The sequence below is a fragment of the Macaca thibetana genome, chromosome 6 (assembly GCF_024542745.1).
Source record: "Macaca thibetana thibetana isolate TM-01 chromosome 6, ASM2454274v1, whole genome shotgun sequence".
In the NCBI taxonomy this organism is placed as follows: domain Eukaryota; kingdom Metazoa; phylum Chordata; class Mammalia; order Primates; family Cercopithecidae; genus Macaca; species Macaca thibetana.
Window position 1 is genome coordinate 23,466,527 of NC_065583.1, and position 24,642 is coordinate 23,491,168.

At 43.3% G+C, this 24,642-nt stretch overlaps 1 long non-coding RNA gene and 1 pseudogene across 1 annotated transcript; both read left to right on the forward strand.

Annotated features, from left to right (window-relative positions):
- The first annotated feature begins 12,399 nt into the window (after window positions 1-12,399).
- On the forward strand, window positions 12,400-13,378 carry LOC126956086 (uracil-DNA glycosylase-like; annotated as a pseudogene).
- Window positions 13,379-21,396: 8,018 nt separating this feature from the next.
- Window positions 21,397-24,245, forward strand: LOC126956764 (uncharacterized). Its single transcript, XR_007726466.1, has 2 exons — window positions 21,397-21,506; window positions 24,053-24,245. It is a non-coding gene; the product is annotated as an uncharacterized LOC126956764 (long non-coding RNA).
- The last annotated feature ends 397 nt before the right edge of the window (window positions 24,246-24,642 follow it).

Below are 24,642 nucleotides of genomic sequence, written 5' to 3' on the forward strand. Positions count from 1 at the left end.
GCTCTCACCAAATGATTCAAGTGTATTAAAATATGTATGTATATATGTACACGGACAAGAAAGAGGAAAGTGTAACTTCTAGTCAGAGCCTAAATCTCTTGCCTCCAAAGCCCAGCTGGAGAGCAGGGCTTCTAACAGAAAACAGCCGTACAAATTAGCTGGAGTTCTGTAACTGTCTTCAGCAGACTGCTTACACCGATGTCTCGATAGGTGGTCTCCCAGTTCATCAGTTCATAAATAAGTAATTTGAAATGTGTTCCTGAGGGAAATTTTCCTCCTGCTCTCCCCAACAGACTGTACTCATCAGTTTTCCCATTCTCCAGGTAGCTGCCGTCCTCATTTATAATGGCCAGAGGAACTACGCTGTTCTAATTCCTACTTCATTACATTGTCTAATGCAAGTTTTCACCAGCCTCACAACTCCACATTTCTTTATGTTGATAAGGAAGAAAAAAAAAAAAAAAAGCTTTGCATATATTATTTATTAGCACTTTGGAGGTGGCTTTGCTACAGGTTCAAGTGGAATATTTTTACATACAAAGCAAGATGGGCAAGTTGAGTTCTGGAAAGGGATTTGGAAATGTTGTTGATCAGCTCTCCAGTGACACATGCGTGTGGACTGGGTGGGACACACGGGCGGCACACACTCCACTCACACACAGCCAAACCTTCACCACCTATTTTACTGCTTCTGCCTCAGCTCCTACCTTCACCACCCACGTAGCTTGACATATATTTCATACACATTTTGATGCATTGTTCCAACCTTATATTTTTCCATTTGAGAAAATGCACAACCAGATCAAAAGCACCTGGTGACTTAGGAACACCAGGGTCCCCCACTGGTGAAGCTAATGGAGTCACTAATTTGCCTGGCCAATAAAACCAATGATTTCTATACTAAAAGCCTTTGAGTGAAGCCTCCGGGGCTTGCTTCAGGGTAATGGAGGGGGGCTAGTTTCCTCTTAGCCAATAACCTAATTATTTTTTTAAAGCACTAACTGTACCTTTCATTATAATAATGTATATAATTGATTTTACTGATTATGCCTTTCATGGCATCTATTAGTCACTGAGAACTATATGTACTTCTTTCCGTTGTTTTTATGATTGTTTAGCTTTGGGATCTCATAATAGGTAATTAATAAAATATGTTAATCTGAGAGTAATTTACCTAATGAGATCTCCAGGAATCTCTCCTGATAAAGGAATTCCTCAGGAGGCTTTTGTGGGAGGAAAAGCTTTCCCGTGAAATCCTGGCACAATCTGAAACCTAAATTCAGGTTTATTTGTTAGTTTCCTTAGCTTCTGAACAACCAGAGAATTTTTCATCACAAGAATTTAAAACTGAATGTCCAGTTCCAGATGAAACTGTCCTCTGTCCTTTTCTCTGGTCTGTCTGGTGTCAGCAATCAACAACCTCACCCCCACAGACAATCATCCAATTAGGCAATGAATGAAGTTGACCCGTGAGCTACTGGAGATCCCTTTCAGGAAGGGGCTGTAGTTTTGAAGGAGAATAAGATTATCGTGAGGCAACACAAGCAAAATCAAAAGGATGAGATGAAGGAAAGAGAGAAGAGGAGGCGGCTAAACAAGGACAAATTTTATACTACAGGAAACTTACTGCACAGTACCCACTATCCCGCAAGTCAGGATGAAAAAGGTAGACATGGTTTCTCCGGTATAATAACAGTTCACCTCTATCTGTAAAGGGTGCTGGTGCACTGAGTGCAAATCCTAGCTCATTTTCTGGGATGCTGCTCAGACAGGCCTGAGGATGTTTGCAACAAGAGTGGTGCTTCAAGCTGCGGATCCAGAAGCAGACAGACCTGGCTCCCATGCAGGTCTACACCTTGGTCATGTACTTTCTTAACTCCAAGCCATAGTGCCTTTTATTTCTAGCATGGGCAGCAGACATTAGTACCTACACACCTGTAACAAAGGAACACAGAGCACACACCGAGGTTTCTCAACCTCAGCACTAGTGACTTTTGGGGGCAGATAATTATTTGTTGAGGACAGAGTTGTTGCACTGTGCACTATAATCTGTTTTGCAGTATCCCTGCCTCCAGCCACTAGGTGCCTGTAGCAGTCTTCCTCTGTCCAGAACAGCCAAAATTGTCTCCAGATATTACCAGCCAGAACTGTCTACAGGTATTACCAAATATCCTTTGGTGGCTAGAGGAGGTGCAGCAGACACCATTGCTACTCCTGAGAACACTGGCCCACACTAACACTCAACAAACACGATCCTAGTATTACAGTAATCTTTTCTAAGAATGAACTGGCAACACAGATGAGAAGCCACTCGGGAAAAAGAATGCAGGGTGTTCTACAGTGAATTCCTCCAACTCTTGTTATCATTACAGGGAATAAGTCCAGATTTCAGTTTGAGGGGGATCTCCCAATGACATGCGGGAGCTCTTCTGTAGACAGGGCCAAAGTCTTACTGGCAGGCAGGGAGCATTTGCCTGAGGCTAAAATGACACCAGGTTATGGATTATATCCAAGATATGTAGCACTCATCTCACATCCAGCCCCAAGCTCAGGCCCCTGGAGAGACAAGCCAAGCCAAAACCAAAAGAGCCACCAATATGAAATACTATGTGTTTATGTATCAAAACATATATTATGTCATGTTTTTAATATATGCATACCATACACACAAGTCTCACATAAATAAACATGGAAAAACTACAGTAAACTCCTTGCCAATCAAGGAAACATTGAAAGTTACTGAGACCAAACCTCTAAAAAGCAAAGTATGAAAATCAATAAAGCCTAAAGCAAACCTGCCCATTCTTTGACTCCTTTGACACAATCACTTTCTCTAGAAATTCAGATCCCAGATGCTTTTCTACATTTCAAATTGAGACTGAGATGCACCTGGAGTGATCGTACCTTTTACTTGTTAAGAAAAAGTGGCCTTCATGCCATGTGAAAGGCTCTTGTAACATACATTGTCTCACTTAGCAAACTAAAGCCTGACAATTTTAGCCATCGTTTGATTGCCTCACTCTTTACAAAAAAGAGAACAGAAATCTGCATTTATACGCATACATATTTGCACCAAAAAAAAGTACTTAAAATCATTGAAAATCACATGAACACAAAAATAACAAAAGATAATTGCCCAAACATGTGTTCACACAACTCGCTCATGCACTCACTCAAAAATAAGTACATAATGACATTCAGGATCATCAAATGGATTTCCCAATACGCCGAAAAACATGTGCCCGAATCACCATTTAAACAAGGGCACCCAAAATAAAAATTTTTTATTGAATTTATTATTTGAAAACCATCAGAGTAGTCATCATGAGAAAAAACAATTATTCTAGTTGCTTATACTTGTGTAACAATTTAGCATTGCTTTTATTTTCAATTGCAGTTAACCCTTGAACAAGGCGGGGATTAGGGGAGCCAACCTCCTCTCCCCTACAGTCAAAATTCCTCATATAACTTTTGACTTAACTACCAAAACCTTAACTACTCATAGCCTACTGAACAGAAGCCTTATCAATAATATAGTCAATTAACACCTATTTTAGATGTGAAAATGTTTTCAGAAAAGCATAAGGAAGAGAAAATACATTTACTCTTCATCAAGTGGAAGTGGATCATCAAAAAAGTCTTCATCCTTGTCTTCACACTGACTAGGCTGAGGAGAAGGAGGAGTGGGAAGGGTTGGTCTTGCTGTCTCAGGCACGGCAGAGGCAGAATAAAATCCACAAATCAGTGGACACGTGCAGTTCCAACCCATGTTGTTCAAGGATCAACTTTACCTACACTGGGGGTTGGGGAAAGTCACCATAATTTTTTTAGATATTCAGGTTTTGAAAGTCTTATTTGAGCCCCTAGACACACCCCAACTTTCATATTCAAATTATGAAATCTGGAAACCCATGTCTGCTGGTACTGATACCTCTCAGTGTGATACTTGGGATGGTGGAAAGGGCTCTGTTCCCGAAAGCTGGAGGACCTGAATTCTAAACTTAGCCTCCCACTTACTCTCCATTAATATCTTGTTCAATCTTAGTTTCCCAGCTGTTAAAAAACAAAAACAAAAACCTAGTTGGTGAAATTGATATGATTTCCAACACTATTCACTTCAGCTCTGATTGCCTATAAATCCCACTTCTTGCCCAAGGTCACCCACAGCTGGTAGCTGACAGAGGCAGAACTAGAGGTAATCCCGTCTCCTAGTTCAAGGCCTTTCCCACAAAGTTGTACTCACACATGAAAGCCCAAGCCCCTTCCTTCTCTCTCCTCCTCCACCTCCTCATTGCTATGCAACTCCTTTCCCATCTCCTGTGCAGCCCATCCACAACCCCTCCCCACCCCCAACAGCTCACACTACAGGTAGTGCAGGAAAAGACAGCAATGGGGAAAGACAGGCACATTGAAGGGGTTACTTTGCCTGGGGAACCCTTTATCTGAAGTTGTCCTCAAAAGCGGGAATGAGTTGATTTGCATTTTCCCACTGAAGCATGCAGAGTAGCTGAGGAGTGTTTCTCGTTACCAAGTACCAGAGAAGGCCTCTGGTTTGCCCTGAGGCCTTCTCTGGGGCTGGAGCAGCTCTGAAAACACCTGTATGCTGCCCATTTAAATACATGCTTCAGACAAATCTTTTAGGGGTTTCAGAAAGGGAAAAACTAATGCTTTTCTGCCCCAGCATACATTATCCTTCCTGTGAATGCTGAAGGCAGAAATTAACTCTCTCCAAACTGGTTTATTTAGTCTGTCTTTCCAGGTAAAGCCTGCATTCCATGTCAACGGACTGTCAGTTAACAGTTATCTCGTTCCTTCTTGCCTGCCTTCCTTTCTTCAATCATTCATTAAGTAAGTATTTACTGACATCCGTTCCATGCAAAAGCACTGTGTTGTCCCCATATATCCTCCAGAGACAACTTTGACAAGGATCCTGCTCTCAAACTGCTCACAATCTGGCTCAGGCAATAATGGGCCCAGATGTGCCCAAATGTACCCAAATGTTACCTGGGGACCTCACTGCATCTCAGGAATTGGCTCAGACAATTTCAAGGCTTGTCTGAATCCACAGTTCTCCCCATGACATCTGGAAACTCCTGGCCTTTCTGCTCTGCTGCGACACCTGTGCCTGTTACCTTGATCACACGCCAGCACCTCACAACTTGGGTAACTTTGTGGAAGCACTGAGGACAGTGGAGGGCAATTGCATCTCATGCCACATAGCCATCGGCTGTCTGGATGGCTCTCCACCTCACTCTGCTGGCTCCCAAAGCACGGGCTCTCCAAAAGGTGACCCACCTCACTATGCACGCTTTTCTGTAAAGCGTAAGCCCTGCCTGCTCCGCCTCTTCTCCCCCTACTTCTCTCGCAAGTGTGCACTTGCAACAGACCAGCCCCCTTTCCTGGTATCCGAGAAATTTGGAAAATAAAGTTCTCTCCATCCTTTTACTCAGATAACTCTAATACAAGTGGAAAAATTACAGAAGTCATAAAAGTATGCCTGCCTCCAACTACTGGGGATTACATTTCAACATGACATTTGGAGGGGACAGACATCCAAACCAAACCATCCTGCTCTACAGCCGGTTTCCTACCCCTGGCCAAAACAAACAAAAAAAGCAACCCAACAAAAGCCACATTAAACCATGTAGCACAACTAACCTCAGGCAGCTCTCTATATGATTGGATTCTAGAAGTACCCAAAACCAGAAATTCCCATCCCCTCTCCATCAAAAGCTAATAATAATAGTAATAAACAGCAGGCAAACAAACCAAAGCAAAAAGGCTTTCCCACTGTCTGGCACTGCCTGAAATACCATTGTATCTTGGAGAAGTACTGTGGTCCTCTAACATCTTGGATTTGAAAGAAAAGTGGTACAGAAGAAATGGCCCCGGCACACACCATCACTTACTTTAACATTTTGACTGAGGATCGTTTTTTGTGGTAGGAACCTTCAGATATCCTCTGTGTGTGCGCACACACACATACACACACACTCCAAACACAACAAAACACAATACACACCCCCCTCTCTCATTCTCTCTCTCTCTAAATAAGCCATATACTCAACTTTATTGGAATCTGATTAAATAAACAAAAACAAACATTTCTCCTTAAAGAACAAAAGGAACGCCGGGCGCGGTGGCTCATGCCTGTAATCCCAGCACTTTGGGAGGCCAAGGCGGGCAGATGACGAGGTCAGGAGATTGAGCCCATCCTGGCTAACATGGTGAAACCCTGTCTCTACTAAAAATACTAAAAATTAGCTGGACATGGTGGCGGGTGCCTGTAGTCCCAGCTATTCAGGAGGCTGAGGCAGGAGAATGGCGTGAACCTAGGAGGCGGAGCTTGCAGGGAGCCGAGATCGCACCACTGCACTCCAGCCTGGGCGACTGAGCGAGACTCATCTCGGAAAAAAAAAAAAAAAAAAAAAAAAGAAGAAGAAGAAGAAGAAAAGGAAATAATTTTCACAAAATAAAAACACAGAGCAAATATACCTATTTGAAGGTGAAAAGATCACTGTTTTCTCCAGCAAGTCAGAGAGAGCATGAACCAAGAACACGAGATGCTGCAGTTTGCTGATGTGAGTGTGTGGACATTGAGAAGCAGGCGGTGTATGAACACAGGCAGAGAAGGAAAGGAAAACTGTCATCTTAGCATGGATCACTTCATTGTGCTATCAAGGTCACAGTTGGGTAAAGACCAAAATACTATCTCCAAAATTTTAACAAGGATTCTTCCTTTCTCTTGTTCCCATAGTGAGTTCCGGGAAAGGGAGAGAAAGTGTAATAAAGCATATCTTTTTAAATGGCATATAGCTGGCCTCTACTTGGATCCTGTTTTCTGGCATCATTTTAATTAGGAAAGGTGAGAAAGTTTCCAACGTCCCCCAACCCCCTTCCCTGTATCCTAAATGAGGGCTTCACAGAGAACTGGCAACCAACACGATTTTGACAGAGTGAACTTCTTTCTCTCCTAAGCATTCCTCCAATCCCCAGATAATACCCCTCATTCCTCCCACATTAAGTAACACACACAAGTTTTCTCCTCCCACCCTCCCCAGCCCACACTTCTCTCCAAAACGTATAACATAATTGTGAAGGCTAATTATCAAATAATGCTTAAGCCTTTGGGAACAAGATAGGGGGTTCTACGAATGTTTTAAAAAGTCCCCAGGCTGCAATAGAAACGTGATTAACTGAAACAAAAATGCCTACTGAAAACTTTCAAACCCAAAGTCAGTTTTTAAAATTTTTTCAAATATATAGGTATATTACATAAATGTCTGTGTCATAATTTATCTATATGTACATATGTCAAACGTGTCCTTTTTTTTAATCTGTCACAGAAATTCTCTGCCATTCTAGAGCAAGACCCTTAAGGAGAGAAATAATTTGAAGTCGGTTCATCCATTTTTCTGACACGCAGAGGTCCACCATGGATTTCTCCCGTGACAGGGCGCCCCTCAGCTGGCCCTGGTGGGAGACAGGAAGAAGCTGCCCCTAGTAACAGGAAGGAGAGAGCAAATCTAGGCAATACAATTCTCCTCTTGGCCTGAACATGAGCAGATAGGGTCTGACAGATGTAGTCTTTATCATGGAATAAAACAGACTCACAGCGGTGTGCCTCACACACGAATGTCACATTTTATGAATTGCCATATTGTCTCACTACACGCTGCAGTGAGCAGGGCTGGGCAGACCACAAGGTTGAGGAACGACTCGGCCTCTCCTCTCCCACGCTCCTCCACTCCAGACAGGGGCATTGGTTTTTTGCCTGCATCCTCAGAGAGGAAGAAACAGCGGCTGTGGATGCACCTGTGTGTATGGGCCAAGTCCTCAGCTGTGATGCACAGAGAAGTTAAATATAGCACTGTGGCTGGTCAGATTTCAACTGTCCTGGGACTCTGAGCAGTTACAGAGCAGAAGGGGCTGGAGGGAGGGAGAGAAGGGGGGATTCAGAGAAAGCGTGCACAATAACAATGCATGACCTATCATGCAAAGAGCCACAGGGCAGAAATAAGGGCTCCTCACTCCTTCAGTAGAAACCAAGCCCAGGATGCTGATTCTGTACCCAGTGAGCCCTCTAATGGGAAAGAGAGCTCATCCACAAATCCTGGGTCAGGAAAGCCAGGGAAGGTCCATTCTGAGACTCTGTCCATAGATGAGTGTTCTGAGGATTAGCTCTTAACACTGTGGAGGAAATGGTATTCAAAATCTCTAGGGACTCACTTTCTAATTAAAGAGCAAGTCCTACTGGTTGCCTTTACCTCCCACCCTACTGAGACCCCTTGCTCCACTCATGGGACTCAGGCATGAATGGGGAATTCTGAGCAAGAGGCAATCAGAATGTGAAAAAGATCCAATGAGACTCTCCCTCACCCCCAAGTTATTGAGCTAGGCCTGAGTCAGCCAGAGTTAGGGCCAATGACACCTCTTAATTTGCACTCTTTCCTATGACGTGATGCTGTGCCATCCAAATTAGACACAATTACCTCTAAGGTGTACTCAGTGTCATCATAGCCACGAAACAAAATCATAATACACCTTCCCAGACCAATTTTTCTTTCAGTGCCTAAAAGTGGGGCAGGGAGATTATTCTTATTAGAAAGCAAGCACAAATGTAAATCAGAAAATTCAAACAGATTTTTAAGATGAAATATTAGTCTTCAAAGAAATTATAGGTTTCCAGGGACTATTTTGAGCTTAGCCCTATTACCTCCCTGAAAATGAATTTACTCCCTTCCATCATAAGGGATTCTTGGATTTAAAAAAAAAAAAAAAAAGAGCTTATGCTTTGGTAGGCCTAAATAGTGATCTCTAAAGATATCCAGGTCCTACTCCCCAGAACCTGTGAATCTTGCTTTATATGGAAAAAAGGATTTTGCAGGTGTGACTAAAGATTTTGAGATGGCATATGCTTATCACAGCACTATTCACCATAGCAAAGACATGGAATAAACCCAGCTACCCATCAATGGTGGACTGGATAAAGAAAATGTGGTACATGTACACCATGGAATACTATGCAGCCATAAAAAAGAATGAAATTATGTCTTTTGCAGCAACATGGATGCTGCTAGAGGCCATTATCCTGAGAGAATTAACACAAAAACAGAAACTCAAATACAGCCCGTTCTTACTAATACATGACAGCTAAACACTGGGTACATATGGACACAAACATGGGAACAGTAGACAGTGAAGGCTCCAGAAGAGGGGAGGGAGGGAGCTGGGGAAAGGCTTGAAAACCTACCTATCAGGTACTATGTTCACTACTTGAGTGACAGGATCATTAGAAGGCCAAACCTCAGCATCATACAATATACCTATGTAACAAACCTGCACGTGTATTCTTGAATCTAAAATAAAAAATAAATTTAAAAAAATTAAGACATTGAGATGAAAGATTATCCTGGATTATCTAGATAGACCTCACATGTGATCATAAGTATCCTTATAAGCGAAATGCAGGCAGAGTTTTGACTACAGAAAGGAGGTGAGGTGGTAATGGAGGTAGAGAGTGGAGTGATACAATCTGAAGATGGAAGAAGGGGCCATAAGCAAAGAGATACAGATGGCCATTAGTAACTGAAAAAAGCAAGAAAACAAGTTCTATTCCCAGAATTTCAGAGGAACCCTGCCAACACTTTGACTCTAGATAGCCCAGGAAAACCCATTTTGGACTTCTGACCCGTACTATAAGAGAAGAAATCTGTATTGTTTTAAGCCACTAAATTTGTGATAATTCATTATAGCAGCATCCAAAAACTAATATACTTCAGAAACAAGAGTGCAGGTCACTGAGTTCAGCAACTTACACTATTATTACGAATGGTTTTACTTTGAACCACAAAGAACATAGGATATTTGGAGATAATTATTTTATCTCCTCTCCATTTAAAAGTATTCCATTAAGCCACAAGGCATGTTTTCCTCTGAAACACTTGCTCATATAATTTCCCCTGCCTAGAAAGCCATCCTTATCCCCACTACTTTAGGTATTATGGTAAAACCAATAAATAAAATCTCCATCAATTGAGATGCTTGATGAGAGTTAGATTTTCTGTCCCTAATAAGTTTTAGTAATTAGAAAGAGCAAAGAAAAGATTTCTAATCCCATAAAAGTAGGAGATTTTACCTCCAGTGCCAGTCTTAGATTTTTAAACTGTATGATCTCAGGGGCACCAAGCTGTCTTTTCTAGTGGCCTCCTGTTGTACTATAAATGCATACTGTTCACTGGGGATTTTAGTTCTGCTTCTCTAGTGGCCCCCAATAAAATGAAAATTATATGTAAAAACCACTCTCAATCATTACCCCAAATTATAAATCAGTTTTAAAATAGGCATACATTTGCTCAGATCTCTGATGAATTATCAAAAAAGTGAAACAACTGGAACTTACATTAAAGAGTTAACTGGAAAATAGGCAAAGAGGATCCAATATACCATTAGTAGGAGACCCTGAAGAAGAAAACAAGAGAAGAGGAGATCCTCAGGGAAACAGACAGTATTACAAATTATAGTTCAAAATAGTTTTTCTGATACCAAAAAAAAGTGGTTTAAACTGTATATTGAAAGAACATACCATGTACCTGGGAATATTGACCCAGAAAGACCAAAACCAAGACATAGTCTAGAAAAATTGTTGTATTTAAAAGAAAAAGTTATTTGGACATCTAGGCAAACAGAGCATATACTCAATAAGGAAAATTAATTATCCTCAAATTTTTTGACAGCAATTCATTATGCCAGGAGACATTAGAGTAGTATATTTAAGATATTCAAAGAGAGAAAATGTGAACTAAGGATTTTATATCCAGAAAGTCACAAGCAGCTACTAACCTGCAAAGATTCAGAAAATATTGTTCCCATGAGCCCCTCCTAAGGAATCTACTAAAGAACAAGTCTCAGATAGGTACTGCTGGTAAATATAACTATATATGTAATTAGGAGTTAAAAGGAAGAGACTGTAGTATGCACTGCCTGTATGATTCAAAATGAAACTATAGTACACTTATAAAAATGAGGAAATGATTAGCATATGGAAAAAAGTTTTATCTGCTTTCAGTAATAAAAATGCCTGTTACAGTACTAGTACTAGTATTCTGAGAATATTTTATATCTAAAGTAGAAAAAAATGCAAACGCTAATTATGGGATATTCTATCATCCCCTATTGTCCTTAAGAACTGTGCCTTCAAAGATTTTGAGGAGCTACTGAGGTAATATAGAAGATGTTAATATCATGCAGATCCAAATCTTAATTGGAAGTATCAGTACAACCTCACGAAGTATTTGTGTAACTCCAGCTCTTTCGATTAAAGAGACTTAGAAACAAAGGCCAATCCAATAGCAATGAGTTTCTCTATATCAGATTTGGTCTTCACATGACATTTCCCATTGAGCTAAACCAGGATTTCTTGAACAAATGACTGATTTCAAGTCTGAGGCAAAGTGTGTCCATAATGAGCTTATGGAGTGTGTCCATGATGAAACTGTCAAAAACTACATGGGTCATGTCAAACATGACTCCAACTCAAAAGAGTCAGAAGGTACCTTGAAGAGGATTCCATTGGCCAAAGACTTGAGCTTTGCAATAGATTGCAACCCATCAAATATGTATAAAACCAAGAGTTCATAATAGCATATATACGTTTTTTAATTGGTCATCTTCCAAAGAAACAATAATCCAGTTTGTTATTTTAAAACTAGGTAAATAAAAGGAAATAAATATTTATTCTACTTACTCTATATGAACTGTAGTGCTGGGAAAGAAAATAGATGAAAGGAGGAGTCTTTCTATAAAAGTATCTCAGATAATAAATTAAAACAAAAGATAGAATTAAAATTTTACTATTTTACTATTTTTCAACTCCCAATGAATTAATGAATGTAGATGCTGAGCATCTACCTCAACTAATACCAGAAAAGAACAAAAAACAGACATTATATACCTTCTGATGAAGACACAAGACCCAACACCACTTATAACCTCATTAAGGGATCCAACCAGTGTCAGATCGTACCTCTCGATCCAGGTCTCAATTCGCAAGAAATACAAAAGCGGTTGAACTGAACCATGAATGAGCAGTCAAATATCCAGACTGCAGGAAACCTGACAAGTCAAATAGCCCAGGTTTGTCAACAGATAAATTATAGGAAAGAGAAAGAGGTGGAGTGGAAAACCATAGATTAAGAGAGACCTGAAAATCACATTAAAAAATATATACATATAAATATATACTATATATACTTATATAGTATATATATTTATATATAATATATATAATAATATATATATGGGCAAGACTAAACTATACAGTTTAGGGATGCATACTTGAATAACAAAATCATAAATAAATGCAAGAAAGTAGGCCAACTGCTGACTGCCACAGCCAGGATGAGCCTCATGGGTCCCCTCCTGGGCTCGGCCAGGAGACTTTCTACTTCTTCTCCCCTAGCCTCCAGGAAGTGACATGCCCAGAGTCCCAAGCCCACCGACCTGGGGACCGGTGTGGCTGTCATAGCTGAGGATAGTGGGCATGTGGTAGCCAGCCCTGCCAAGAAGGACCAGGCTGGGCAAGGTGAGCCTGGGACACTGCCCTCCTCACCACTGAGCAGAGTAGTTAATCTGTGTCCAGAGAAACATGGCCACAGCCCTGCTCAGACTCACACCTACAACATGGTCGTGGGCTTTGGTGAGATTGGAAAAAGCACCTCAGCAAAGAATTTGGGAAACCATATTTTATAAAGCTCATGTGATCTGCTGCAGTAGAAAGCAAGCATTACACTGTTTATCCTCTCCCACACCAAATCTTCACCTGGACCCAGATGTGTGACATAAGAGATATGAAGGATGTCATTCCAAGACAGGATCCATATCATGGACCCCACCAAGCTCGTGGATCTCCTTTTGTGTTCAAAGACCTGTTCCACCTCTGCCCAGTTTGGAAAACATTTATAAAGAGCTGTCTAAAGACATAGACGGCTTTGTTCATCCCAGCCATGGAGATTTATCTGGGTGGGTCAAACAAGATGTTTTACTCAATGCTGTCCTCACTGTTCCAAGCCCATCAAGCCAATTCTCATAAGGAGAGAGGCTGGGAGCAATCTCTGCTAATGCAGCTGTGTCCTGGCTAAACCAGAACTCCAATGGCCTTGCCTTCTTGCTCTGGGGTTCTTATGCTCAGAAGAGGACAGTGCCATGGAGAGGAAGCGGCACCATGTACTGCAAACAGCTCATTCTTCCCTGTTATCAGTGTATAGAGGTTTCTTTGGATGTAGACACTTTTCCAAGACCAATGAGCTGCTAGAGAGGTCAGGCAAGAAGCCTACTGACCGGAAGGAGCTGTGATCCTCAACTGAGAGGTAGTCTGTCTCCATTAACAGTTATTGAGAAACTGCTGTTAAAGTATTTGTCAGGTGTGAAGTCTAATTGAAATTTTCCCTATTAATTTTAAGTATTCTGCATGAGGATGAAAAGCTTCTGTAAAGCAGCCATGCAACAGGCTGCCCAGGAATGGCAACTTTGTCCAGGCAGACACAGCAAAGGCTATCACTTGACCAAATGACTTTCTCTGCAACACAGCTTTGGCCTAAAATACACAATTTTCTCAGAAGACATGTGAGGTCAAATACTCACTTGCCTCTCTTTACCTCCCTTACCCGTATGGCTAAAGTGGGGAGATGTGCACCTTTAGGTACAGCCATAGTTCGGTGCCGGATGCTCCCTGGTTTTGCCTGGTTAGACTTTCAGTTACAAGATATTGGGGCATGTTTGCTTAGAAAGGCCTCCTTTTCCAGACAGGCGCGGTGGCTCACGCCTGTAATCCCAACACTTTGGGAGGCCGAGGCGGGCGGATCAGGAGGTCAAGCAATCGCGATCATCCTGGCCAACATGGTGAAACCCCATCTCTACTAAAAATACAAAAATTAGCTGGGCGCGGTGGCGCACGCCTGTAGTCCCAGCTACTCGGGAGGCTGAGGCAGGAGAATCGCTTGAACCCAGGAGGCAGAGGTTGCAGTGAGCTGAGATCTCGCCATTGCACTGCAGCCTGGTGACAGAACAAGACTTGGTCTCAAAAAAAAAAAAAGAAAAGAAAGGCCCCCTTTGGCCAGCCCAGCAGCCATTCCAGTCTCTGCCAGGTACACTGCTCCCTTGATCTTTCAAGGAGTGAAGAAAGCATGAGGATCTTAAACAAGTTTCTAGAAATCCAGCCCTGAAATTAGGGCTTAATTTCCTGATTGTAGTAGAGGTGAAGGTTTCTAAGGGATATTTGGGGTGAGCCTGAACAGATAGACAGGGGCTGAGAGAAGTGAGCTGGCTCTTGTTGTTACTCTTCGGGTGTTTTGTGGAATACGCAGTGAAATTTAAACAAGGAAGAGGAAAAATGGGAATTCTTTTAATGGGAGGGGATGATTTTCTCCTAGAGTTATCCTGAGTTCGGATTTCTAAGGCAGCACAAGCTGCCAAATGCTGATTTTAATGAATTGAAATCACTTTGGGATATTTTTTCTGCAACATTGGAAAGTTTTAGTTTTTAAGAAACACTTATGCAGATATATATATATTTTTCCCAATCCTTGTTTTAAGAGACAATCTTTATTGGGTCTGCCCCTCCATCCTTGATCTTGTTAGCAATGCCATTTTTGCTCTTAGCTGGGTTAGAGTTATCAGTTGCACGGAGTTTGGTAATAAGAGACTGTTAAAGTTTAAAAAAAAAATGTGATTACTATAAAAGTCAAGATAATGGTTACTTTCAGAGGGAGGGAGGGATTGTGTTGGCCTGGGACATGTAAAGGGGTTACACAAGTAGCCAGCGATTCTATTTCTTGATGTGGGTGGTAGTTAACAATGGTATTCACTATATAATTCAATAAGCTAAATATTTGTTTTGCTTGGTTTTCTATAGCTGGGTTTAATTTTACAATAAAAATATTTTCTTGAAAAAAAGTTAACTGCAATGGTTACTCACTTGTTCTTCATCTTAATTATTTGGTCTTGATGAAGAAGCAGCTCTCCCCAAAGCAAGGGCTAAGTCTCCTTTGGCTTCAGAAAGAACTAGGACATAATAATCAGTGCCAGCCGCGTGCTCTGGCTCACGTCTGTAATCCTAGCACTTTGGGAGACTGAGACGGGTGGATCACGAGGTCAAGAGATGGAGACCATCCTGGCCAACATGGTGAAACCCCGTCTCTACTAAAAACACAAAAATTAGCCAGGTGAGGTGGTGGGTGCCTGTAGTCCCAGCTACTTGGGAGGCTGAGGCAGGAGAATCACTTGAATCTGGGAAGCAGAGGTTGCAGTGAGCCAAGATCGTGCCATTGCACTCTAGCCTGGCAAAAAAATGAGACTCTGTCTTAAAAAATAAATAACAATAATAAGCAGTGCCAAGTCATGACCAGTGAATTAAGCACATAGGAAAGCTCATGCAACTCGTGTTGAATGAATCTATGAATTAGTTGACAGATAAGGCAAACACCCATAGCCTAAGTCATTCTGCATACTTCTGCTAGATGCTTCTCCCCAGCTAGAAAAACCTTCAAGAATCCTTCATTACCTGCAGGGAAATCTTATGTTCCTCAGTTTCATGCTCCAGCCTTTTTTCCATAAATCAGCATCAACCAATCTTTCCAATCTTACCTTAGCTACTTTCTCAAACACTCCACTTTAGCCAAACCAGTCTACTTTCAGATTTCTATTTCCTAGCCTTTGTCATTTCTCCTATCCCCCATGCCTTCTCTCGTAGGTTTTCCTCCTTCTTTCTATGCACATAAACCCTACTCATTCTTTAAGGCCTGATTATTTTTCAGAGCTTAGAGGAGACTGAAGAAATTTCTCCATTTCTTCTTTAAAGTCAGTCTTTATTATCTGCCACATTGTGCTTTCTGATTCCTGTGAACTTCAACAATGCCTATTACCACTACTGGGCACTTAGTTCTTGCTTGACCTGATATTTTGAGAGAACATTTTATCTTTGTTTGGAGTATGCAAATACACTTTACTTTTTTTAAGCCTGGAGTTGTGACTGACACTTTTTCTGAAATTACTATAGAAAGCCTACAACATTTTGTGCATAGGAGGATGGCTAGATGGATAGAAGAAGATGGATATACTTGGGAGTATTCAGTGGGTACTGACAAACATAGGCAGATATGTTGATATTCAATGGGGACAGAATTACGGGTCCCCACCTTGACCCTGAAAGTCACTGCAAGGGGTCTCTAGCCAACTATGGGCAGCTACAGATGTTGAGCCTCTGCAGACTGAGATGCTGAAATGAAAAAAGAAGACACTGCATATGAATGGAAGAATATTATTGACAAATTTCCTTTCACTCATGTTTGCTTTCACTCATGTCCACACCTGGGCCTATCAGCAGGTCACACACTTAAATTTTGAAACTTTAAGCAAACATTTCAAGAGTCCCACTTCATATACAAAAAGTATATAAAGTATATTTTTTGAAGTGTTAAAAAGATTTTTTTTGAAATAGAGTTTTTCTCTGTCACCTAGGCTAGAATGTAATGACATGATCTCGGCTCATTGCAAGATCCGCCTCCTGAGTTCAAGGGATTCTCTAGCTTCAGCCTTGGAAGTAGCTGGGATTATGGTGCCTACCACCATACCTGGCTAATTGTGTATTTTTAGTGGAAATGGGGTTTCACAATGTTAGCCAGGCTGGTCTTGAACTCCTGACCTCAAGTGATCTGCCAGCCTCGGCCTCCCAAAGCGCTGGGATTACAGGAGTGAGCCACCATGCCTAGCTCCCTCTATATATATTTTAAAAAAAAAATCTCTATATACAATCACTTCTGACAAGTTTGGGGCCGGGCAGGACTAGTTGGGTGAGAGTTCTTTTTGGCCTAAAATCTAGGGCCAAGTAATTACCATGAAAAATATGGGCCCTACCTCTGTTATAAAAGTGATATCCGCCTAAAGCACAAAGGTTAAGGTCCCTGAAATGTATCAGTTGTCCCAGGCAACTGAGCTGAAAGAGACCCCTGTGCTGGTTGGAATAGCAGGCCAGCCAAGCAGCACCACATTCTGGCTTTCTCCCTCAGTGAATCACAGTCCCGCTCTCCCTTTAAAGGAATGACTCCAGTGAGAAGTCTGCAAGGACCAAACAGATTGGAAAGGATAAAGGAAAGGGAGTCTGCGGGCTGAGCTGTCAGCAAAACAAATAAGCAGTATTAGACATGGGACAAATGGGAACCTCTGGAGCCAACAAACTTCTCGTCCCTCATGCTGGCATGTTCCCACCAGGAAAGCCGGGAAAGAAGAGAAAGGCTCCCAAGTGGACTGGATGATGCCTGTTTTATGGGAACTGCTCTAGCTGCTTTCACACATGTCATTTCATTCAATCCGCTCCTGAAACTTGCAAGGAATGGGTTATTGTCTCTGTTTTACTAATAATACCAACCAAGATTCAGAGAGGGTAAGTACCTGGGTGAAGGTCACACACCTAGTCAGTGTCAGAGCCAGGATTCAAATCCATGTTTATTTTCTTTCAAAGCTCTGCTCACTATACCACGAGTGAAAACAGAATCATTGTATGTTTCAGCTGAAAAGTCACCCAATCACCATCCCCATTTCACAGGTAAAGAAACTGAGTCCAGAAAGGAGAAGCAACTTGCCCAAAGTCACACGGTGAACTTGTGACAGGTATTCAGCTGCAGCCCAGGCCTTCTGGTTTCCACATAGGAGCTCTCATCACTTATATCCACCAGGACTCTTCAGGGAAGACACACTCAAATGGGGGCACTAGAGGAGAGTTTAACAAAGGAACTGTTTTGATGCGAGGGCACATTTAAAGGAAGCAATAAAGGATGGTAAAGCATCCGAGGCGCAGCAGCATCAGTGGGTTCATGACAACCCAATGCCTGAAGGGACAAAGTCAGGCCCCTAAACCCAGAGAGCACTCTAGCTGGGGCTGTAGCTGTAGCTGAAAGGGAGCTCTGAATTTGGGTAGAGAAAGCCACTGCCAGCCCACAGCCTGGCAGGAACGGAATGAATACACTGACCTCTCCCTCTCCTTGTGCCCATGGGCTTTTACTGGTGCCTCCCATCAGCTGAACCCTATAGAAAGCCAGAAGGTGAGGGATTCCCATGATGCAGTTTCCAGGGGCCCAGAGCAAGATGGAAAAAAGAGGAGAGAATGCCTGGAGTGGTAAATAAAGACTTTGAGGCACACTGCTAGGCAGGGAGGCTTCTCTGAACTTCAGTCCTTGGGAAGAGTCTGGCCTCAGCAGGTCAAAGACAACAAAAACAACAAAAGTCTCACATCCCGGTCAATGTGAGGCCAAGAAGACTTTGCTTTAGGTAATAAAGCGTTTCTCACAGCATAGAGCTGGATTGCTCACTGCCCACTGCAGAGGTATTATCCTAATCCGGTCAACCTGTCTGTGATAAAAGCGGGCAGAAGCCCAGCTCCAATCACCTCGGCATCAAAGGCATCGCTCAGGGACTCTTGCTTTGGAACCCAGGTCAATGCTGGTGTTTGAGGGGAGAGTCACTGGTGTTTCTGATGTGCATTTGTGAGTATTTGAGAAGTAAAAATAGGAGGAGAAAGCAAGAGGGTGATTGCATCTGTGCAATAGCATATTTGCCTTTTACCCGTTCTTAGAAGTGAAGGCCACTTTTAAAAGAAAGACAATCCCTACACAAAGGCAATTTAGGCATCCTGGTAAGGCACAGCCCTCCTATCTGTGCCCTTGGCACAGGTATCCTCACTTTGGCCACACACACACACCAGGCAGTCAGCTCTCTCAGGCCCATCCCAGCCTTCCATGCCTGCTTAAAGTTTCAACCTCAACTTCCACCGAGTCCTGCTCTTCTCACTGATTTGGTCATATTTCCTATTTAGTTTAAATCAACAGTCCGATTTTATCAACAATAATGCTTTATGGAGGTTTATTTCTTCAAACAAACCACGCTCCTCTTTCCTATAAAGTTAATTTTATGTTCTTTGTTCACTTTCCTAATCTGCAAATTACATCCTCCTGTTCCCTGATTACTTACTATTGGAAAAACAGCCCATTTTTGCTTCCAGTTTGAATATGCTCTGCCTTATCTTGATGGCCGTAATCTCTCTCCCGTAATCTCTCTCCCACCCCTGGCCCCTCGAGGAAAGCGAGGAAAGCGCAAGGCCCGGCAGCATGCAGTACACGACCAGCACCTACACAGCCCAGCCACCCGCCCTGCCTGCGTGCCTCGCTCCCCGTGGGCCTTTTATCTTTTTTTTTTTTTTTTTTTTTTTTTTCCTTTCTTCCTTAAGCTGAGTGTGGGAAGGGGCTCAGCTGCAACAGGGAGGATTAGAAATTCTGGGACTCGTTCCACGCTCTCAGAAAGTCCTAGCGGGAAGAACTTCCGACACTCAGAGAAACAAGGACAAACACCTGGGAGGGTGACGCTGGCTGATAGCGCATGAAAAATGAGCCACCCTTTTGTTGGGAAGTGTGGCCCAGAAGGGGAGGGGCCGCAAAAGGCAACGAAGGCACCAGGAATGGGGAGGGTAAAAATAGACACAGTCCTTAACAAAATTGGGGTTTAAGAGGATGGGGGTGAGATGACTCGGCTGTCAGAAATGGCAAAGAGAATTAAGCCTGCCTGTAACTGCAGAGAGAAGGGAGGGAGGCAAATGCAGAAGAAGGGAATTGATTTAAAAAAATTAAAAGACAGAGTTGGAAGGAATCTAAACAAGCCAAGTGCTTTACAGATGAGGTCAGTGGGGTCCCAAGACAAGTCTCCGAATTTCTAACAACAGCAAAGGAGTAATCCTATTGATGATGATGATAATGGCAACTGATACTTGCTTACTGTTATTTCCCAGACCAATCCGTCTTTTACTACAGGTTTGCAAATGCCCATGTTTATTTCTAGCTCTGGGCTTCTAGGTCCTCCACAACAGTAAAAGCTCATGTTAATTGCAGGTGTGTGACAGCCACTGTTTAAAAGCTTTACATGTCATATTGAATTTAATTCTCCTCCCCCCACCGGAAAAAAAAAATCCAGGGGGTAAGTATTGTTATCATCTCGATTTTACAAGTGGGGAAACCAAGACCCACAGAGGTTGATAACTTGGCCAGCATCACGAGTAGCCAGAAGTCACACCAGATCTGTCTCCCCAGCTCGCACTCAAAAACTATTTTCAGGATGAATAGGTGACTCTTAAACTGATGTATTATTCATACAATCCTGCTCCGGCGCTAGTCCCATCACTCTGATTTTCTGGGGGACACTGCACTCTGTCCAAAAATCCCTCCAGACTTCTCTGTTTCTGGGGCAGAGTCTTCTGAGTCCCGGGGCCAGACCAGGGGGGTGAGGTAACTCAGTAAACGGCTGAAGAGTAAATAGTTTAGGCTTTGCAGACCACATACCAGCTCTGCCCTATACCTTTGTTTCTGTTTTTGGCTTATTTCAACCCTTTGAAAGCGTAAAAATCATTCTTAGCTTGAGAGCTCCCTCTTACTCCTATTCTTGGTCTCAAAACCTTGGAGTCAAATTTCCCTCTCCCACCATCCAATCGTAAAGTGCTTTGGATTTGGGGTGTCTCTCAAAATGCCCTTTCAATCTTTTTTAGCACCCCATGTCCCTAGTTCAGGACCCCACTCTCTCATGCATGCTCTGGCCACTAAAATGGTCTCCCCTGCTCCCCAGAGAAGCCCACATGTCACCACTGGATTTATTTTCCCAAACAATGCTTCGCACAGATAATTCCCATGATAAAAATATCCTTAAATCTCAGCCCTTTAGTCTGCATTAAGGACCAATCCCCCAGAACACACACACACACACCCCCACACAGTTATCTAGTCCTTAATAATCATACACAGAATCCTACTAACATTTAATATGCTAACATCACACTAACAGCAATAAGCTTAGTAACATTTCGTGAGCATTAATATGAGCTAGCCACTCTGACAGACACATGATCATCTCAGTTAAGCCTTACCAGACAGAACCCTATGAGACCGGTATGATTGCAACCCCATTTTACAGATGAGTTACTGAGGCCCAGAGAGGTCCAGCGAGATGAAGTGACATATGCTAGTTTATGCAGTGAATTGATAAAACGAGGAACTGAATGGTGGCCATCAGACTCCAGAGGCCGTTCCCTAAATCTCCACCCTCCATGGTCTTTAACCATGTCTCCCCCTTTGCCCTCCGAGAACCTCAACCGCAGTCCCTCCGAGAAACATCCTCAAAGGGACCACATCTCAGCTCTTGTCCTGGAGAAGATGTTGATGCCTGAACTTGGAGCACTATAAATGGAGCAGGCATGCCCCTCTGTTCAAAGAGCAGACCCCATCACATGTCCCCAGCACCAGGCTGCCAGCCAACAAGAGGGCAGCTCCGCACAGCTGCATTGCCAAGCAGCAGACCAGGGCGAGTTACTAACATGTGGACGCCGCCACTCCACAATTTGCTTAAAAGCCATACTGTGTTTCCTGGACAATGGCCGCAGGCCAAAACACACACATTCCAGTTTTTACGACTGTAAGGTAAGCATTCTTTTAATGGCTCTTTCCCCGTTCCTTCGCTCTCGCTTGTGTTGTGTTTTGCTGGTTCCCTCTCCTCGATTTTTTTCCTTTCTTAGATCAGCTCTGCTCTCTGCCTCCCTTGCTTCCAGAACCTCCTGCCTTAAAGCTTCCTTGTCTCTATCTCCTGCCTGGCTTTTCTGCAGCTTCCTCATTGTAGTAGTCTTCTCCTCCTTTCTGGGTCTTGGTCAGCTTTTCTCTAATTACTAGACTTCCCTTCCTCCTGTCTTCCTGTTTGCTTAAAGAAGCCTCCCTCCCCTCCCTTCACTTGTGTCTTCTTCCACTTCCGCCAGCCTGCCGGCCTCTCTGCTTCCCAACGGCCTCTCCCCATTGCCCTTTGCTTCCTCTCTGGACACCTGGTCATCCTTGCCCCACTCTCCCCTCCCCACACCCTTCACCCTTCACCTCTGTTCTTTGTCCCTTGTCTCCTCTCTCTGCTCCTCCCTCCCCTCCCTCCTCTTGGGTCCCCTCCTGGTTTCCATCCCCCCATCACCCCTCCCCTTATCTTTGTTTTCCTTCTTTCTGGCTGCTGATAGAGTGGGAGTAGTTGCAGGCTGTGTCCCTGATTTCACATGCAGACCAGGATCCAGCCTGTCAGTCTAACAATAAAATTGCACGGAAAGGGAGGTCTCAGTGCCTACATGCAGTTTGCCCCTAAATGGAGCTGAGCTAGAAGGCTTCAGAGCAAAGCCACCAACAGTCCCAGGCATAGGGTTCTGCAGGCAGGATAGAGAAAGGACTTACTGTTTCTTTTTCCCACTGATCTTGTGTAAGTCAAGGCCAAAGACCAGAGCTGAGACGTGTCATTTGTAGGTTGCAGCCTTGGGGTGGGGCATCCATGACCATTCCTGCCTCCTGACAACAACACACAAAACATACATGCACGCGCGCGCGCACACACACACACACACACACACACACACGCACGCACGTTCATTTCTTATTCACTTTCCTTCAGAGCAAAGGCCCTGTAACTTTTCAGATGAAGTGTACAAAACTCCCACACTGCAGAATAAAAACTATAAAGAGAACAAGAGCCACTACCACAGAAAGAGATGTTGCTGCTGGGGAAAGGGCTGCCTCCATCCCCTCTACTCCTGCCCATCAATTCTTTTCAACTTTAGTTGTTCCCTGTTTCCTTGACTGAGCCCCCGTTCAAGCCGAGCTGGTACCTTTCCTTAGAGGACAGCGCCATCTAGCAGGTGAAATGCCAAACCCTGAGCTGAGAGGCGAGAAGAAAACCTTCCCAGCTCCAGGCTCCCTGGCTCCCAGCTTCTCTTTTTAAGTCTCAGCCAGTCAAACCCCAATAGGTCTGAAATAAGGTGATTTAACCCTTTAGCCTTGCTGAAGATTTAAGTGTCTTCCAATCACCCCTATTTCTCCAGTGCCTGATTTCGTTTCCATTTGTAACCTTAGTTCCGAGAAAAAGCTAGAAAGTTCTAGGTGAGCCAACAGGCTGTGTCTGATGCTTGGGACTTCAGGTGACTTTTTTTTTTTTTTTTTTTTTTTTTTTTTTTTTTTTTTTTTTGAGATGGAGTCTTGCTCTGTCACCCAGGCTGGAGTGCAGTGGCATGATCTCGGCTCACTGCAAACTCTGCCTCCCAGGTTCATGCCATTCTCCTGCCTCAGCCTCCTAAGTAGCTGGGACTATAGGAGCCTGCCACATGCCTGGCTATTTTTTTGTAATTTTTTTAGTAAAGATGGGGTTTCACCATATTAGCCAGGATGGTCTCGATCTCCTGACCTCATGATCCGCCTGCCTCGGCCTCCCAAAGTGCTGGGATTAAAGGTGTGAGCCACCACGCCTGGTCTTCAGGTGACTTTTTCCAAAGCAAAACAAAATAGAATTTCCCAAAGATATCTAGAGGATGGCTCAGGCCCCATCTGGAGTTATGCGGCAATCTTTGTTTCTCTTTCCTTTTCCTATCACGGTTTCGTCTTTACTTCTGTAAAGACCCTATCTCCAAATATGACCACATTCTGAGGCAGTGGGGGTTTATGACTTCAACATCAAATTCTGAAAGAACACAGTTCAGCCCATAACAGCTGGCAGATGGTTTTCCTTTCCCTTGCAAACTCTGATCAGTTGGTGGTGGCTGCTCAGACCCCTTGCCAAAGAGACTGAGAAGGATTCTAAGATCAAATCCACATGGGGCAGGAAAGAGTGCTGTGAATGACTGTCAATGTCTGCTACAGGCATGGGAGTGTGGAGGGGCAGCGGGATGGTCCCATGCTTGCCCTTGCTGGAGTAGGGCATGTGTACAACATAGACCCTGCAGGGAACATCTATCAGCACTACATATCTCAACATACCAAAAACATCCCAAGGCCACACTTCTGAAAGAAGGCTCAGGGCCACTGTGTAGTTCTTTCAAGCCCTTCTTTTTACAGAGGAGGCAAACTGAGGTCCAGGGAGCTTGTGTCTTGCCTATGATCCCTCAGCCCCTTTGTGGCAATACCAAGACTAGACCCTAACTTCCTATCTCCTGACCTATTTGCTTTTTCCCAAGATCTCCAGTTGTTCCTGGTAACATCAAATCAAGACAGAAACTCTTGCATTGCCCATGCAAGTCTCTCATCCTACAGACCCAAGAAGGAAGCATGTGAAGAGAGCTAAGCTAAAAGTTGAAGGTCCTGGTTGGAGTCTGTGGTCAACACCACTGTTGCTTGGATCACTAGGCATTAAAGGGTTCTGAGGCTGCATTTAGGCCTTTCCAGAGAGAACACTGTCATCCATTAGTAATGGTTGCCATTGCTATAGGCACAGGATTGGACAGCAGAAAGATGAATATTATATATTTGTTGGGTTAGGTCATCTCCGAAGTCCCTTCCAGTTCTAACATTTTGCAATAAGAGCCTTGAGCAGGAATCATAGGTTTCCTTCTTGAACCTAAATGAGAAAACTAGGTTCAGGGGCATGCTGTGATGTTCTGGATGTCTGAACACATATGTGACCTGCTCCACGGGCTTTCAGAAAAGGCCTCTTCTTTGTATCATTATGACCCAGAAGGCCTGACTCCCCATTACATATGATCCGTAGTTTCAGTCCCACTGAAATTCTTACTGGTATTTCTTCATGTGCCCATTTCGCCCTGATGTC